Source organism: Wyeomyia smithii, chromosome 3, assembly GCF_029784165.1.
Source record: "Wyeomyia smithii strain HCP4-BCI-WySm-NY-G18 chromosome 3, ASM2978416v1, whole genome shotgun sequence".
NCBI lineage: Eukaryota > Metazoa > Arthropoda > Insecta > Diptera > Culicidae > Wyeomyia > Wyeomyia smithii.
Window position 1 is genome coordinate 13730304 of NC_073696.1, and position 19761 is coordinate 13750064.

The 19761-nt window shown below is 39.4% G+C and overlaps 2 protein-coding genes across 6 annotated transcripts in view; one reads left to right on the forward strand and one right to left on the reverse strand.

Annotated features, from left to right (window-relative positions):
* The window catches only part of LOC129728136 (uncharacterized), a 123211-nt gene that overhangs the window by 91158 nt on the left and 12292 nt on the right, over positions 1–19761 (reverse strand). The window lies entirely within an intron of this gene.
* Positions 1–19761, forward strand: part of LOC129733184 (transient receptor potential-gamma protein) — a 204702-nt gene that overhangs the window by 65382 nt on the left and 119559 nt on the right. The gene's annotated exons all lie outside the window — the stretch shown is intronic.

Sequence of the window (19761 nt, forward strand, 5' to 3'; positions counted from 1 at the left end):
AGCTTCAAGTGGTTCGGCTGGGAACAGCTTCTATGTACTGCAGCATGGCAATCGAACATGGCAATGTATACGGTTTTCATCCGATTGTGATCAATCATTCGAGCATGGTAATGCTCTGGCTTTTACCATATCGTTTTCGAATTAGGTCATGATTCGCTGACAGGAGTATTTTGATTGTCTATTTGGTTGGACCAGTTGAGTGAAGGTTTTTAGGTATAATTTAATAAAAATAAACTAATCAATTTATTGTTTCATGTTTTATGTCTGCAATAAAAATAATGATGCACGGCAAGAAAATTTCTACTTTTGATAGACAATTACTAGAAACCAACTTTTGAGTGAAATCGAGCAATGTTCTTCGTTTAAATTTAGTAAAGAGTTTCTCAGGCATGTTTATTAGTATTTTAACGGCGTAACTCGGTTTTTTTCCCTAGGGGGGGGGGTTAATATCATTGAGCGTTGCGATTTGTTTCATAGAGGAGAGGAGGAGGTAAGTTCAGCGTTACGTCACAAAAAAATTCTGGAGCGACTCTCCAAAACCAAGCATTTTTATTAGGCAAATTCTTTTACTTCGTTACCGTCTCCCTGGCGAGATTGTGCCAAAAACGGATACGTTTTTGTTCCTTAGCTTGTGAGGCACACATTTTGGCAATGAATTTGATCCAAATCACGTTAATGCATACCTAAATGTTCAGTTAACGAGTGCCGCAAATATGGTTAAGTTACAATAAACTATAGTTCTGCTAGAATTAAATGAACTTAGAATAGGTGTACAAAATATTATAGAATAGGTGTACAAAATTTTGTTGCATTCCATAAGTAATATCAGTCATTGTCATCTAACAGTTGTTAGCCTATAGTTCTCAAGCTATTAGTCATTATTCTATATAATACCATAGCTAGAAAACATACCCCATGTAAATAATGCATATGTTTTGGTGTACACCGTGTACACTGATATTATTTTGTCGTGAATGTAAATTCCGCACACTGCACCGCTCATTATAGCTTGGCACAAAGTCACCCCAAAATAGGTCGAAAAGTGTACAGTTTAGAAAAACATTATTTTCTGAGCCAACACAGGTTCAACGCATAATATTTCCACAACACATTGGAGACGACATCCTAACGTACCAACTGAGCAGTAAGTTGATTTAATGTTCTGATCGGGCTGGTTTGCATGGGACATTTTTTGGTGACGTTATTTTCGAGTGTTTTTCACCCTGTATTTTGAAACATCATTTAAGTAAAACGGTTCACTAATACACTATTTCAAGTTGTGAATAAATATGTCTTGTTTCATATAGTTCAAAACTCAAGTAATTTCAGATACAAACATTTCCAGTTTTAGCTCAATCTCACCCCCGTGGCCTAATCTCACCTCGGCAGACGGTACGTAATTTTTATGTGGGGTAGTGGTCTAAGAATTGTTTTTTTTTTTGCGTTACGTATTTTATGGATGTCGCCTTAGCGTTTTTAGAGTTGAAAATGCGTTACGGCACCAACTTTGAAAGCCCATATGCTTTGAATAAAAAATAACTTACTTACTTACTTTTATGGCGACAGATCATTAAGATCCTATGCCAAATCCAGAATACGTCTCCACAAAACTCGGTCTTGGGCTGCTACTCTCCAGTCTCCCCTTACACCCGCTGCTCTGGCATCCTCGTCGACAGCACACATCCAGCGCGTGCGCGGTCTGTCTCGATGTCGTCGGCCTCTATCCGGTTCTCTACTAAATATTATCTTTGCCGGTCGCTCATCCGCCATCCGTGCTACATGGCCAGCCCACTGTAACCTGCCGTGTTTCATCAGCTTGACAATATCAGCGTGTTTGTATACTTCGTACAGCTCGTGATTCATGCGCCTGCGCCACACCCCGTTCTCTAGTTTGCCTCCGAGTATTGATCGCAGGATTCTACGCTCGAAGACCCCAAGCGCTCGTCGATCGGCCTCCTTCCACGTCCACGATTCATGTCCGTAGAGCACCACCGGGGGGATCAGAGTCCTATGGAGCGCAAATTTCGTACGGATCTGTAGGCTACGGGACCTAAGCTGGCTACGCAATCCGTAATAAGCCCTATTCGCCGCCGCAATCCGCCTCTTCACCTCGCGGCTCACCTCGTTGTCACATGTAGTTGTGATAAATTGTCACATGTGCTGTCATAAATTCGTCGACCACTTCGAAAGTATCCCCATCCATCTCCACCGCAGCACCAACACCCGTAGAACTACCCTTCTTGTAGATAGGGCATATGAGTCCTTCCAACCAGTCCGTAGGTAGTTGTTCCTCAGACCATACCCTTAGGATAATCTGGTGAATTGCACTACACAGTCGCTCGCTCCCAACTTTGAAAAGTTCGGCCGGTAAGCCGTCCTTCCCAGCGGCTTTGTTGTTTTTTAGCTCTTTGCAAGCATTCTTCCCCTCGTCCAATGTTGGTGGATCCACAGCTTGTCCGTCCTCCCCAATTTCTATCCTGTTCCCCTCGACGACTTTCCGCCCTTCCTCGCCGTTCAACATCACTTCGAATTGTTGCTTCCAACGCCTGGCCACCTGCGATTTATCGGTAATCAGGTTCTTCTCCCTGTCATTGCACATGGCAGGTACTGGCACGGTCCGGTTCCTGATTCCGTTGATCTTTCTATAGAAGCTCCTCGTGTCGTGCCTGGTGAAGCAATTCTCCGCCTCCGCGAGGACGCGATCGTAGTGCTCACGTTTCTTACGGCGATGAAGCCTCTTTACGGCAGCTCTTGCCTCCCGGTATTTCTCCCCCTTCCTCTGACCGCATCATGGATGTGCTTCCACTGCTCGTTCAGGTCCACTCCACCTGGTCCACCGATCCGTCTACCAACTTTCCGAGTATACTCTGCAGCAACTCCTACCGCTGATAACCTCTGGATGTCCGGATGTATCTTCCTCGCCGATCTCGATTTAAATACATTGGACAACCGGGCGCGAATCTTGCCTACCACGAGATAGTGATCCGAGTCGATGTTTGGCCCTCGAAAGGACCGCACATCTATGACGTCTGAAAAGTGCCGGCCGTCGATCAGCATGTGGCCGTTCTGGGAGCAGGCCTCTCCATTTGGGTGTCTTCAGGTGTGCTTCCGAATATTCAGACGTGCAAAATAGGTGCTACAGATGGCCATTCCTCTGGCCGCGGCGAAGTTCACTAGCCTCAAGCCGTTGTCGTTGGTGGTAAAGTGAAGGCTTTCCCCACCAATAACGGGACGAAAGAACTCCTCTCGTCCGACCTGTGCGTTCGTATCTCCGATGACGATCTTTATATCTTGTTGCTCATAGAACTCCTCCTTTACGTCATCGGTTTTATCGTTTGTCGGCGCGTACACGTTGATAAGGCTGTAATTGAAGAATCTGCCCTTGATCCTCAATACGCATAGACGGTCATTAATAGGCCTCCACCTAATAACACGCTTCATTTGGTTTCCAAGTAGTACGAAACCGACGCCCCGTTCCGCTCTATCGCCGCCACTGTAGTAGATGTGATACTTGAAAGAAGTGCCCGCGGTATTGTATGGCTGCTACCTCCACTTTTGCCTTCCGTAGCTCTCTGGCCAAGATGCCCACGCGTGCCGGTTCGAGCAGAGTCCTAACATTCCAAGTACCAAGTTTCCAATCGTTGTCCTTTTTCGTTTGCCTAGGTTTATACCGATTGTTCCGATTCGTATCATTCTCTGGATTGTTCGTAGTATGTTTATTTTCAGCATGCTGCCTTACTAGGGCTGCGATGCCTAGTCTCGCGACGGGGCTGCCGTCTTGGGTGTAGCTGGCGAGACACCGCATTTCATAGTTCAGCCGTCCGCTCCGGATCAGTCACTGTTTGAGCCGTCCCTGACCTGGGAAACAGACGCTCAGGCAAGCTGCTCTCCAAGGAGAACAACTCCCCCTTCCCTATCAGCATACGACCAAGTTCCCACCGGTTCATCGATCTTCCCCTGGTTGCTCGTATCCCAGTCGGTACCACGTGGAGGTAGGGATAGGAGTTGCTGGGCATTATGCTATGGACCACACTGGAGTCTATTTTATGCCAACTAGTACGGGTGTACTGCTGGTACGCATTGCCTAGCCGTTTACCAACCAATAAAAAATAACACCAACTCGAAATTTTCAGGAGAGTTCCAGAATTTTGTCAAAAATACTTGTGAATTTTTTCAGATTTTTCAGTGCCCCAGAATATAATTTTTCAACATATTGTTTTAAATTGTTACTATCGAAAAGATATTTTTTTCCCCACAAAAATATTTTCATAACCTAAAACTTAAAATGCATCTGCTGTGAAAATTTCATCAAATTCGATGTAGTTTTGAAGATAGAAATGTCTATTTAAAAAAATATTGTCCTAAATTTCAAATAACAATATCAGCATGAAAACTTACTCAACTTCAATAAAAATTTGAAAATCAATTGCCCGAGTGAAACTTTTGAAGTTTTAAATACTTATTTGAAATAATTGGACATCGCGATTTTTACTGATCTGTTTCACGAACCTATGACTAGAAACGAAGAAGTCACGCCTCTATTTCCAGTTATATCATTCTCCAGCGTTCGAAAAAAATATTATGACAGAGCGGATATTGCACGCAATTCTAACATGAAGCATCTATGTGATAATTGAATGAAAATTGCAATAGCAGTAATCAGCCTTTTCCAAGGTTACTACATGTATTTGGAAGAGCATAATGAATGGTTATTATTAAACTGCAACTGTGGTTTAATACAGCAGTGTGATGTTTATTACGATTCGTTGATACTGTGCATAACCGGCGGTATATACGAAACAAATCCGATTTCAAACAGAAAAGTCCAGCACGTTCTGCTCACGGTGCTGAGTCCGTTTTATAGTTTGACATCACAGCAGAATCTCAAACTTCATACTCATGTCTACCATCGGCAACATCAAACATGCAACAACCTGCTTCCATTCGATATGGGAACGGGAACATTGTCTCCTGTCAAGCCGCAACACGATACGATACAATATTATTTTGTTGCCTTCATGAGAGCTCTATCGATCCGGCTCGGCAGGTTTGATTTGATTTTTATTAGAGAGCCTTTAACCTGAGAGGTCATTCAGCTCTTTCACCGGCTCGACAGAATGAATGAAAATCATTTTTTGTGCGTCCGTATTACGAAACTGGGACAAATTGTGGGAGCTTACAATTACGACGGGGCTATTCAGAATGTAGCTTTAAACCAGATTAAAATGAGATTCATTATGTCAGAGCGGATATAGCACGCGATCGTGAAGCATTCATGAATTAATTAATATAATTGTTTTCATTTTTCCTTTTAGCCTTTCTCCTAGAAAGGTATAGCAATCACTTGCAAAACCGAAAGCAAAAAAGTGCTCCAAAGGGCCGAATGGCATATATCACTCGACTCATTTTCTGTATGTGTGTGTGTGTGTGTGTGTGTGTGTGTGTATGTGCAGATTTTTATTCTCACTCACTTTTCTCAGAGATGGCTGGACCGATTTTCATGAAATCAATTGCAAATGAAAGGTCTGGTTGCCCTATAAGACCCTATTAAATTTCATTGTAATCGGATGGTTATGTTTCAAAATGTAAAAATCATGATACATCATTATCTCGAAAACTACACAACCGATTTGAACAAAATTGATTTCAAATGAACGGTCTACCTTGAAAACTTTTAACTTTTGAATTTCATGAAGATTGAACATGTGGTTCAAAAGTTATGACAAGAAACGTGTTTTGAAGACTACTTAATCTCACTCATGTTTCTCAGAGATGACTGAACCGATTTTCATAGAATCAGTGTCAAATGGAAGGTCTAGTTGCCCCATAAGACCCTATTGATTTGTTTTGCAATCGGACTATTACTTTGCCTGTTATGTTAAAAAATGTGAAATCCAGCTATGAAAAGGAACATATTCCAAAGACTACTTGAACTCACTCACTTTTCTCAGAGATGACTGACCCGATTTCCCCAAAATTAGAGTCAACTGATAAGTCTAGCTGCCTCGTAACACTCTATTGAATTTTACTGTAATCGGACTGTAACTTCGTCTGTAAAGTACTAAAATGTGAAAATCACGCAACTTCATTATCTCAAAAACTGCACAACCGATTTGATCAATATTATTATCTGATGAGGGGCCTCGATAAGGGTTAACTGATGAATTATGATTGAACACGTGGTTCCAAAGTTTGGCTGCCCTATACGTTCCCATTTCATTTGATTATAATTGAACTTAAGCCACCGTTATGTATTAAATTGTTAATAAAACAATGAAAGTCTATTATTTCATATGACTTATTTGAACATAACTAGTGTCATACGAACGAGTCATCTCTCAAACTTACAAATAACAAACTTCATAACAATTTGATATGTGGCTCAAAAGTTATGGAAAGAATAGAAATTCAAAGACTATTTAAAACTATACCTGCTTTGATTGATATATTTATGTGGCCTCAACATAATTTAAATGTGGTTCTGTACTATTTGAACGTTCCAAAGTCATTGATTCCTTGCGATGTGTTCAAAGTCTGCAAATGCACGACGAATCGGCCATAGGATATGATCAAAGTCAAAAGACAAATCGTTTGGTTTATCGGTTTTCTTGGTTTTATCGAAATGACAACATCCTCGACTTTTGGCTTCTGTACATCGCCCTAATTCATATTGGGTGGTATTCGGTCATTTTCAGCAAATTTTCTAGCATCAATCTAGCACCGGAAATACCCATATTGAGAGGTATTTAGTTATTTTGGTTGTTTTCCAGAATCTAACAGTGGTCGTCTTTAAATTCAAAATGGTATAGCGGGGGCCTAGTGTGGTTGGTAACGTCTCCGCCAAGCACGCTCGACGCCTGGGTTCGTATCCCACCGCCGACATAGGTGTCGATGGTTGTGAGGTGGCGTGATCCACTCACAACCAACCCAACTGGTCTAGATTCAATCCTAGCCGACATCGGGAGATTTTCTGAGGCGAAAAATCTCTGGGATCACGCCTTCCATCGCATGAGGAAGTAAAGCCATTGGCGCCGGTCCGTTATTAAACGGGTCGTGAGTTAGGGTCCTGGGAGTGGAGTCGCCTCCCTGGGCGTCGGTGATTGGCCACAACAGTGGCGGAACTAGACCGACGGAAAATAAGCGAGAATAAAAAAAAAAATTCAAAATGGTGTCAAGGGTCAATGTTTGGTTTCTATGCATCATCTCGATTACGGAAATTTCCATGTTGAGTATTATTTGGTCATTTTCGACTGTTTCCCATAAGTTGCCATTTAGCGATTCAAAATGGTGCCTGAGGTCAATTGTTAGCTCATTGCATCATTCTGGTTCCAGAGATACTCATATTGGATGGTATTTGGTTATTTTAGGCTGTTTTTCACAAACCGGAAGTCGGCATCTTGGATTTCAAAATGGTATTTAAGATAATTTCTGGCCTCTGAGCGTCATTCTAGACGGAAATCGGCCATTTTTGGCAGTTTTCCAGAAACCACAAGTTGCCATCCTACAATTCATAATGGTGTCTGAAGTCGATTTGTGGTTCCAGTGCATCATTACGATTCCGAAAATACCCATATTGGGTGGTATTTGGTCGTTTGCCGCTGTTTTTCCGTAGCCGGAAGTCGCCATATTAGAATTCAAAATGGTATCTGTGGTCGTATTTAGCTCCTGTGTATCTTTCTTGTGGTCCCCGTGGCTCTGTGGTTAGCGATGTCGAGGATCTTTTTGAACTGGAAATTTTCTCGACTCAGCACTGGGGCACGGTTTATCGTTGTACTTATCCTACACATGCAAAATGTGCCAAAAACAATATCCAAAATGTTGCCTGAGGTCGATTATGGAACATATTTGTTACCACTAAAAACATTCACATGCCAAATATGGTTCCATTTAGTTGATTAGTTCGCGAGATGTGCAGAAATTTGTACAGAAACATGTGCTTCCATAAGAGGGAGGGGCGTCGAACCATTATTGATTTATTTATTACCCTTTAAAACATCCACATGCCAAATTCGGTTTCATTTGCTTGGTTTGTTCTTGAGTTGTGCAGAAATGTATGTTTCATTTGTATTGGACCCCTCCTTTCCAGAAGAGGGAGGGGTCTCAAACTATCATAGGAAACTTTATCAGGACCAAAAACCCCTACATACAAATTTTCACGTCGATCGGTTCGGTAGTTTTCGAGCCTATATGGATCAAACAGACAGACAGACCGGACTACATTTTTATATGTATAGATTACAACATCAATATTTTAGAATCTTAAGAGTGACATACATTCATTGGATTGAAGCGTTCATGTAAATCTATTTTTACAAATATAAGTTTGAATGAGAAAGGCTGGGTCTGACCGCTAGGTGGATTAATTTAGGTTTTTTTTCAACAGAGCACGTCGATTTGAGCGCTTTTGACGTAGAATTACGTCTTACAGCAACATATATAGGGGTACAAATTGTAAAACCGAAAACACCGAGAGTGTCACGAAAATTGCCCACTTTCAAATGTTTTAAACGTAGTCAGATTCCAACGGATTTCGTTTATTTACCAAAGCAAAAATAACATACAAAAAATAAGATACGAAAAAATATACCGCTTCACACCATTAGATTGATTAAGCCAAATCGAGTGTATTTCCAAAGCTATTGCAAAAAAATTTATAGACATGAGACACGCTGTCGTAATTCTACGTTAATCTTGGAGTCGTGTCTTATAAACAACCTCTTTAACTCTTTAAATTTAAAAAGGAAGGCTTCCAGTTTCTGTAAAACAGCCGATCATTGCCGAATACTATCCAATGTAGGTGTTTCTGAAACTAGAATGACGCTCAGAGGCCAAAAATTGACTTCTAATGTCATTTTGAAATCCAGGATGGCAACTTCCGGTTTCTGAAAAACAGCCGAAAGCGATAAAAAACCACCCAATATGGGCATTTACGCAATCGTAATGATGCATTAAAGCCACAAATTGACCTCAGACACCATTTTCAATTGGAAGACGGCGACTTCCGGTGTCTGGTAAACAGACAAAACTGGCCAAATATCACCCAATATAAATATTTCCGTAACCAGAATGACTCCACATGCTATTTAGAAACCCATGATGACGACTTCCGATTTCCGGAAAACAGCGTAAAGTGGCCAAATACCACCCAATATGAGTATTTGCGTAATCGTGATGACACACGGAAGTCAAAAATCGGCCTCAAACACTATTTTGAAGTCTAAGATGGCGACTTCCGGTTTCTGGAAACAGCCGAAATAGACCGAATACCCCATCAATATGGATATTTCTAGAACGAGAATAATGCAGAGAGGTCAGAAATTGACTCCACATACCATTTTGAAATCCAAGATGACGACTTCCGGTGTCTGGAAAACAGCCTAAAATGACCAAATACTACCCAATATGAGTATTTCCGGAACCGTAATGATGCACAGAAGCCAAAAATCGACCCATACCCCTCAATATGAATATTTCCTTAATTGGGATGATGTATAGAAGCTAAGAATTGATCCTGGACGCCATTTTGAATTCAAAGATGATGACTTCCGGGGTCTGGAAAACAGCCAAAAATGACTGAATACCACCCAATATGGATATTTCCGGTATCAGAATGATGCTCAGAGGCCAAAAATTGGCTCCACATGCCATTTTGGAATACAAGTGGACGACCTCCTGTTTCTGAAAATCCATCCAATAATCAATTTGGAAAGTTTGAATTAATTAAACAAAGAAAAAAAAGGGCGGGATGAAGTTTGCCGGGTCAGCAGTGATTTATAAAAAAATATATTATGCCCAAACTTAATTCTTTGGGAACTACATACGGAGATCTAGGATATCTGAATATAATACACTAAGGTCACTTTTTACGCGTTTTTTTACGCGGATTCCGGAATTTACGCGGTTTTTTTACGCTGATTCTGGAATTTACGCGGTTTTTTTACGCGGATTCCGGAATTTACGCGGTTTTTTTACGCGGCACGTATCCCCCGCGTAAAAAGTGACTTTAGTGTATATCATTGATAAGTGAAAAGTGATAGAATTAAAAAGTGAAGTGGATTGAAGGTGTAATATAAAAATTTCAAATCTTCATTTCTACGTAAACCTAATTCAAAAATTACTAGTGAATAAAAAAATGCTAAGAGCACAAAATGGCATCTTGGTCGATTAAAATGATTGCCCTATTTTTTGTTGAAATTTCAGCATTGTTTTATTCGAGCTATATCTCTGAATTTCGTGCGATCAAAATGTTTCGAGGTGACCAAAATTGTGGCTGCCATCTTGGATTTAGCCGCTCTTGTATTATATAAGAAAAATGCGATTTTGATAACTTTCGTTACTATCGAATCCGATACAAGAAAAAGTGAAAAAAATGTGCAATGATAAGATTGGGTGAGCATTATCCAACCAATTGAAACGATGAAGCTGATATTGCTCATTTTTTTTCCTCTGTGTGGACTCATCACTGCGCCCAGAGGCATTTGATCTATTGTGATATTGCCCAGGTGTTTTCTGTATTCCTCACTTCATATTATTGGCAGTATCACTATTGAAGTGAATAATACGCTTTTGATTTATATCCGTGCTTGTCTGTGAGAATTTACCCTTTTGTTTTCAAGCTTACTGCTCTATTATATCGAGCCTCTTTCTATCCTTCCAATATCGCCAAATTACAATTCCCTGAACTGAGGCTAACGTTCCTCTCTGGCCAGGTTAATTCTAAGAGGGACTTATTATGACAAGAGGAAGGAGTCTTATCAAAACCTCGTTCCTCGTGCCAATATCGCCAATTACAATTCCCTGTAGAGAATAAATATTCCTGAGATCAGTTTTATTATAAGAAGGACTTATTTTGTCAAGGGGAAGGAGTCTTATCGAAACCTCGTTCCTCCTACCAACACCGCGTCACAATCACAATTCCCTGAAGAGGCGCTCAATGCTTCACCTCTGGTCAGTTTTATTATAAGTAGAACTTATATTTTGTCAAGAGGAAGGAGTCTTATCGAAACCTCGTTCCTCCAGCCAAGACCGCGCCATAATTACAATTCCCTGAAGAGAACTATTATACGTTACTCAGAACAGTTTTATTATAAGCGGGACATCTTTGTTAGAATGAAAGTTAGCAGGGGTACTATAGAATTCAGCTTGAAGTAAAGTGTGTGTTGTGAAGAGCCTGAGAATTAACCCATGTTAAAGTCCTTCGACAACCAAATGGCCTGATTCTACTAAGATTCATGACCACTCGCTTATCAAAGCGGACTCTGTAATATTGCGGCTACGAAGCTCCCCTGATATTGCTTATACAAGTGTGTGAAATTATTTGGACAGTTTCAGTTTTATGAGCAAACTAATACAAAACTGTTGCTGTTATAATTTCCGATATAGATAAGAAATATATTGTATAACAACAAGAAAAAAACACTAATAATGAGTACATTTTCCAGTAATATTGCTAACGCACTTGAGCTATTATTAACTTTTTAATCAAACGACTATTTCAATCTTGTGATTTTTTGTGAAATAATTTGTTATTTTTCATTTGTGAAACAATAGTTTTCTGGTATAAAGAGTAAAAGATAAGGAAATAAGTTAGTTTTGTCTCAATTGTTTTATTTAGAAAAGCTCAATTTGTTTTTTTTAGCTATGAGTTTGCCAATGGAGAAAAGTTTTGATTCTTAAACTTTCGTTTAAATTACCTTCTGAGGTCTAAGAATTAAAAACATTTTTTTTGCTTCAAAAACTGCGAACCATCGCAAACCACACATTGCACAATCAAGATTATTTTAATTTGGCTGTAAAGTATTCTTAGTCATTCGAAGAAAAACAAATCTGCAAAAATGTTCATAGTGGAGATAAAAAAAATATCGTCAGAATTACGAAAATAAAAAATATCATAATCAAAAACATCGGTAATTATTCTTTTACCGAGATCATTACCGAGCACTCGGCGGTATCTTCACGGCAATAAATTCCCGAGATTTAACAGTAAATTCCCAGTGTGCATGGTTAGGAAATAAAAAAAACCTCTTAATATGATCAGCTTAAAAAAGGTAGATTAAGTTCTCTATAATAAATTGAGCAATTTTTGCGTTGTTTTGTTAAATTAACTTTGGGCCTTCTAAGCTTAGATCGTCCAGCAAATAAAAAAGTTTTTTTTTTCCAAATGACTATTCAACTGAAGTTCGTCATCATTAGGCAGTGAAAAGTAAGTGGCGCATAATCATTTCAATGGTGGTCTTCATGTGGCGTTGACGAAATTAATAAAACTTTCTACTCAATTTGGATCTAGAAGGGCTGAAAAGAATCCTTCCACCAAAAGTTTTTAAAATGCCAAAAGTCACTACTAGCGCGGGAATTTTGTGAAACGACAATTTGTTGTAGATGATTGCTAATCAATTAAATTATGATTTGTGAATAAATATATAGTATTCAGGCATTCAATTTATCTTCTCGCTGAGACATATTTGTTGCATTTGCAAATCATTTTTCGTTCAGTATAGGCTTGCCATCCGAACCTTTTACCGTGTGCCACTTGCGACCGAGTAGCATCATGACTTTTCAAGTGAACGCTAGAATTAGGTCAAACGATGACAGTGATTGTTTAGCCTTTTAACACGAGATAAACAATACGCCCGGTTCACTCATTCCAATTCTTTCGAGACTATCTTTCATCGTACTATTTCGAATAACAGTGGCATCTCGGATGTGGTTCTTGGAGCGATTAATGGCACACCATCAGCAGGACAACGTGAAAGAGAAAAGTTCCGTTGGGCTGTTCTGTTGTGCTGGTGATGGCGGCAGCGGCGCCAGGCCAATTAGAGTCAAGAGTCTTCTTCCAGATAAACTGTGATTCGGGGAAATTTTCCTCGTTAAGTAGTTATACGATTGACGACGACGGCTTCACCTTTTGATGATTGGCCGTGTTTAATTTCGCTAGAGAAAGAATTTTCTCGTCGGTTAAGTCAAAACGTTTGCTCCTCGCTAGAAGCTTTAGACGAAAATTTTATGCAAGCTAAAATATACAAATTGTACTCTGTTGTGAATATTGCTAAGGAGCAATTTCGGCTGATAGGAATCTTTTCAGCAAAATTTGTTTTGGGAATTGTTTGAAACGGCTCAATGACGACGGCGAAATGTTTGTTGCTGAGTGAAAATTCTAAAATAAAAATATTTGGAAAAATGTTTCAAAACACGGTTAAATCCTATCAAAAGCAGCGAAGCAGCCGCATTTCGATACGTGATAGGTACTAAAAAATTAACCAAAACACTTGACTTGACAATTGTGGTAGATTGGTGGATTATCTAAAAATCGATACTCACCGAAACAGCGGCAAAGCGTTGGTGTATTGCCGTGGCGACAAGACTATATGAGATAATCATGCTTGCCGTGTCCTATATACTGCAGTGCAGTTTGTATCCGAGAGCGACCGAGGAGCAGAGAATTTCCATTAAATTTGCTGGTTACAAGACAAGAGGCAGAATATAGATATACGGTTGCGTAAGGTTTGAACTCTTCGGCGAAGCAAAATGATGGCTTGAAATTTTTTCTGTTGGCATGGAATATAAAAATTTGCGCTGCGATACTGAACCGGTCGGATTTTTTTTTTCTGAAACGTAGTTGGTAACTCGGAACTGTCCGATAGATCAGGCGGTTCTCCGATCCTATACGTGCGAAAAATCTTTTCTGCATACTAAAAAATTTGAGCTATGAAATTGGGTTATTTGCCAGACATGTACAAGTTGGAAGCTCACGACTGAACCTAAAAAAACTTCCGTTGCTTCATAAAAGTGACATTTGCAGGAACAGTTTATCACCGGCATGCACAAAACTTTCCAATTTTCAGGCAAGATAAGGATAATTTTTGCAGTAGGACAAACAAACTAACTTTCCCCTCCTATCCAATTATTATATTCTCCCGCAGCTGTGAATGTTGGAAGATTTATAAGTTTTCCACTTTAGCACTTCCGCATTCTTCCATCCGGTGCGATAAAGGAAGGCAAGTGGCTGTAGAAGCTCCATCATCACGGTCATTGGTTATGCAAAATCATATCGCACAATTGATGGAATAATATTTTACTTTACACTGTGTGAATATTCATGGCTTGCAGCTACTCATTATAATTAGGTGCGGAACTTTCCGGATGGGTCTTTGTTTTCTGCTCTGCTGCATTGTACTTTCTTCAGTCAAATCTTGATCAGATTTTTTTTGTTCTGTCAGAGTAGCCTCCAATTTATTAGTGCTTTTTTGCTCTTTTTCTCTGAGCAAGTCATTTCTTTCTGACGTCGTTGTAGCAATAACACAATGGAAACGGGAACAAAGTCTTCATTATCCCACGTTACCGCATTCGCAACTCCCTTAGTTAAATAAACAAAATTTTCCTCCCAATCAGTCCGCTTCCAGTTTTCGCTCCGGTGGATGAATGCAAAATAAACCAAAAAAGGATGGGTGAAAGGATTTGAGTTCGATCTGCAGTCTTCATCGCCGACCGAAGAGAAGAGGGTTTATGCTACTGTGCTGTTTTTTTCTGGGAATCGCTTTTCGACAGGAAATCCTTGTTTTCGGCTGCGCTGAATGTATCGATCTGGTCGGCGCTAGAAAAGGCAAACATCCAGTTTGATGCTTTGGGCTTTCGACCTGCTCGACGGGTTGAAGGAAGACAGCAAAAACGGATTTATACATAATCGGATATTGGAGTCGCCAGTCGATGGTGTCGTCCGGTGCGATTCTCAGGAGCATTAAGCCAACTTGATACAATACGACGCTTCCAGGCATTCCGAGCTGACTTCTGTGAATAGTTTATAGTATGTTGATAAATGGAAATAGACAGCTTGACCAGGATTCAGTATGCGCCGGGCGAGGTCGAGGAAAGCTTTAGATTATGATTTAGTGAAGAGCTGGGTTTGGGAATACTTATTTATAGTCTATTTAACACAGTTGTAGTATAGTGGTTGTCTTCCAGCTGGTTCGAATCGTAGAGCTAGCCCCGCAACCCTCCCGTACTCTAACAGTTGGCTGCAAAGACTATGTTAAAAAGATACCAGCACGAGCCAACTCGGCACAAATCCTGGATAAGAAGAAGACGAAGCGTGGTTAATTCTTATTTTAACGTAACCTATGTGGACGTTTTTCATTTATAACTTCATGTGTGTTGTCACATTAGACAACTTCTTTTATTCTCAACCAGTTCCCAAAGCAGTAAAGTACGTGACATACAAACCGCTTCGTTGCTAGAACGGTGGCATGAAAAGTTTCGCGCAGCGCTCGCTGTCAGATCATTCTCTTGAACGCGAACCACGAAAAACGAAGCAATGAAGTCAACACGTTTTTACGACCAGTGAAATGGTTTCCAATGATTTCCGCCCAAGCATGCAGCGTTGCAGCACTTCCTCTGCCACTGTTGTCACCGCGGGAGAGCGTATTGTAGAAGCACGGACTGAATTCAGATGTTGAACCGAAGCGAAAATTTTAACGGCACAAAAAGTTCCGACATGATTGGCAATCACTGTTTCCTGAGCTGTCGCGAATATGACAAACTCTTCTTCCCAGTTGCACACACATCCATGAATGCGCAATGTCAACCCCTTTCGTAATGGTGTAGTGAAGAATGCAATTGCCGTTTTGTCTTTGTCAAATATTCAAGCATTGAACGGGTGATTCGAAGAATAAACGATCGATGTCATGTTTTTCTCAATTTTGACATGGAAGATTTTTATCGTTTATGGTGTGATATGGAGAAATGCTGGCGAACGATAGCGCTTTGGAATCGTAGTTGTTAGTACTGCGAGCACATTTTGCTTAAGAGAAAATGTTTACTCTGTTTCGCTTCATAATTGTACCGATATTAACCCTCTAGTACCCAAATTAATTTTCAGACGGACTTCAAAAAAAAAAAACACTTTGAAACTTTATAAACATTTTTTAAGTATCGATTGAAGCTTTTTAGAGGTTGAACTGATGACCGTCTAAAGGCGGCACTGGGCACTGGAGGGTTAAGCTCAATTTTGTTTTAGTAAAATCTAAAAACAAAAATAAACTAAAAAACCTAATTCTACTACAAAAAAATCGAATACCGCTTGATTCGTCCCCAGATAGAAAGTTCTCGGTGTTTGTTCATAGACATATTGCGCATTTCGCTCAACAATGGTTCCGCACAGTGCAATTACAAAAAAGTGTGCATCAAAGTGCTCATTGACATTTGATCTATCATATTTTTTGACAAAAACATTCGTTTAGTTTGTTTATTTTCATCAAAAAATTCATCAAAAACTACTGTTTTCTCGATCGATATTGTTTTGACTTTTTTAGAAAAATTTACTCAGTCATTTACTGTCACTTCGGTTACTTGCCGGGAGGAGTTGATGTTGATTAACCTGAGGGGAATATGGTTTTATTTCGCCTGCAAATAAAATTAGTTCAAAAATGATCAATGTCCCGTATGTCCATAACATTTTCTGTCAGGAATTGGATAACTTCATTTTCCTTCGGTATGATAGTATTGTGCATCGCTGATACCAAGTTTGAGTTAATCGAATCTCTCCCACCCACATAGGAGTAAATCAAGTGAAAACCTGATCAAAAGTCAAAAAAGCAAAAGTTTATTAACCATGTTTTGCATAGTCTCATTTTGAAGTGTGATGCCTACTGAATCTTTTGACAGCTTATGAGCATCCAGAAATATTGTTGACTTTTGTTACAGCTGGTTAAAATCGATAAAATTTTAGCTTTGTTGCATTCTAATAAACACAAAAATTCTGTAAATGAGAATTTTTATATGTCATACTATATGAAGTAAGTCAAGTATCAATGAGTTTCAATGTAAACAGTCAATTGCAAATCAAAGCCTGTATGTTTCTTGTCAAACTGGTGGTTTTAGATCATCCGAACCAATCCGAACTAATGAGTTACAGCATTGTGAAAATTATCGAAAAATTTCAACTTTTCAGCTTCCGGCAGTGTTGTTGCCTAAGTATCAACAACATACATACCTCTGTCATGTATTGGATGAGTGTTCTGAGATATTCTCAACAAATTGCTATTGAATTCGGATCCTTTGATTACGAGCTCTAGGCCAAAATCCATGGAAAACACTCAAACTTTCTCGTCCGAAGCAATGCAAATGTTGCGAGTGAAATTACACGATTCATTACACGGACAATAATAATAATACTACACGCAAAAGTTGGATGGTGCGAAACCAGTACAAAAAATGCGTTTTAGCGCAATTGTTGATGTTATTCGGAACCAGTACAATGATTGCATGTTGAACATAACGCAAATAATGCTCTAGCGTTTCTCCAATGTATTTGGTAGCTCCAAACTACTACACCTAAACAGTTTTAACTGGTATCAAGCAGCATTGCAAAGCGAGCGAGAAGCAAAACCATTCTCCTCCTTTCTGCTTGAGGACGAGACATATGCTACGCTTTTCAAGTCTTTTGCACACACGCTTTCGAGATACTTCTCCTTCTTCTTCATGAGAGAAATTTCTCTCGTCGCTTGAGAAAAAAGCGCGTGCAGTCACTAATACACTCGACGTGAGAAATAAAGTGTCGGTATATGATACATATTCTGATTCCATTCCATGTCAATGTATTCGCAGTACAACTGTTGCGTTATTGGTTTCACACATTTATTGTGCGATTTCTGTGCAACATTTGTGCGAATCGGGAAGACACAATGATTGTATAAGACTTCAACTTTTGCGTGTAGTGACTATTCAGATTCTTCTGAGTGCTCAGATTGATCAATAAACAAAACAGTGTTAACCCCGAACCTCACTGATCTAAAAAAATGGTTATGTTACATTCATAAAGGCTCAGTTATTTATTGTAGGAAAGAAACTACCATTGAATCCGAACTATATCATCAGAAAAGTAACAAATCACTCAAAGGTGGGTTATTCCATGAAACTTTTAGTCACAACTATTTATAATACTATATTTTCGATCCATGATACGTTTCCAGTCCAAAAATACCTTAAAATAATTTTGATCAGGTTTGATGTACTAAGTGCTCCACTGTGTCACACATACATAGAGCTTTCCTGGAGGGTCACCTTTGTTTGAAACATCATCACCGTCGTCGACGGCTTGAATTGAATATTGATCGAAATCAAGGATGACGTCGTAATCCTCTATAGTATCTGTTTGCTAACTGGACACGCTTTAACTGGGCGCTCACTAACTAAGACGCTTCCCAGTTAAAAAGCCAACAAACGTCAATGATCAAAACGAACGGGGGGCACTTAAATGTGGAACATTGAATGATGCAGCTCCTTGTTGGTTTCGCGGTTAACTCTCTATTTTGGCCTTTTAGTTTGGGATCTAATAGCAACATAAACAGTAATAACACGAGTAAAACTTTCTGTCTGGCGATCAACTTGAAAACCTAAATCTTTTATGAAGTTGTCGCGAAGCAGCACTAGCCTATGTTCATCGAAATCCCCCTCGAAGTTTAGGGGAACTGCTCCATTATTCATCTTCATCAAGCATATTCATCATCATCAAGCCGCTATTCACGAAGAATTCACGGATTAAACACCAAATTTTCACGAAATCATTGTACAAATAAACAAATTACGCTTACGTGCTTTTATGGAATCGTTCAGCATTGTACATTTAGTAAATTTAGCTAGATTTATCCTAAATTTTGTAAAACAAACCATTTTTCACAACGCTTCCATATCCATCTCAAAACTTGAATCACTGCTCAATTATTCATCTCACGACGCCCCAATATTCATCACACTGTTAATCATGAATGAATCACATTATGACGAATGAACGTAGCCGCAGCCCGTCGTAGTAAGTTACCTAGATATCCGCTGTAGTTGTTAACGTGCAAAACTGGTAACCTAGGTAACCACTGCAGTGCTGTCGATTTATGTCAATTATGTCGGAATAATTTAACATTTTCAGTATGATTTTTTCGTGTTAAAACGAACGAAAACGTTAAACGAAGCTGATTTGGCAACTTTTGATTTTCTTCAACGCAGTGAAAACAGATGAAAATAAATACAGTTGAAATTTAGGAATTGTAGAAATTCATCTCATATATTTCCACTAATTCAAGCTTGTTTTTGGAAATTTGAGGTAAGGTGATTGAATTAAATGAGTTTTCGAGTGCAGATGCCCGACTATAATATCAAATTTAGAGTTTTTGAGTGAGTTTTTGAGGATTATACTTCAGGAGAAATCTAAAGTCAACTAAGAAGAATCCATTCCATAAATTAGCAGATTGGTTTAGTTAGAAAATATGCGTTTTTTCCTGTTTTCAATTGTGTTTTCATGTTGTATGAGATGAATATATGGGCTGAGATGAATAATGGAGCAGTTCTCTCTTCACCCAGTTAACGAACAGTTGCTGTATTAATTGTTCGTCTTTCGGATCGTACACATTTATATTCAAGCGATTTATAGCAAGCGATCGAGGTTCAAATGAATAGGCTTATCAAAAATGAACAAACCAAACAACCGTCTGTGAAAAAAAACAGTAACATTTCTCAAAAAATTGAAACTATTCTTCAGTTCGACCGGCACATAATGCCAAAACATTCAAATTTGTTTCAATTTCTTTTGAAAGTTTGCTTTGATTCTCATGTGACAGTGCTACCAAAATACATTATTTAAAATATCAAAAGAAAAAATTCACAGGAGGGTTGTGTGCAAAGCCACGACCGCAAGGTAGAAGTAGAATACTTTTACACAGCTCTACTTACGGCTGTATATTAACCTACGGCCGGGCGAATCGGCTCGCGCCGCTT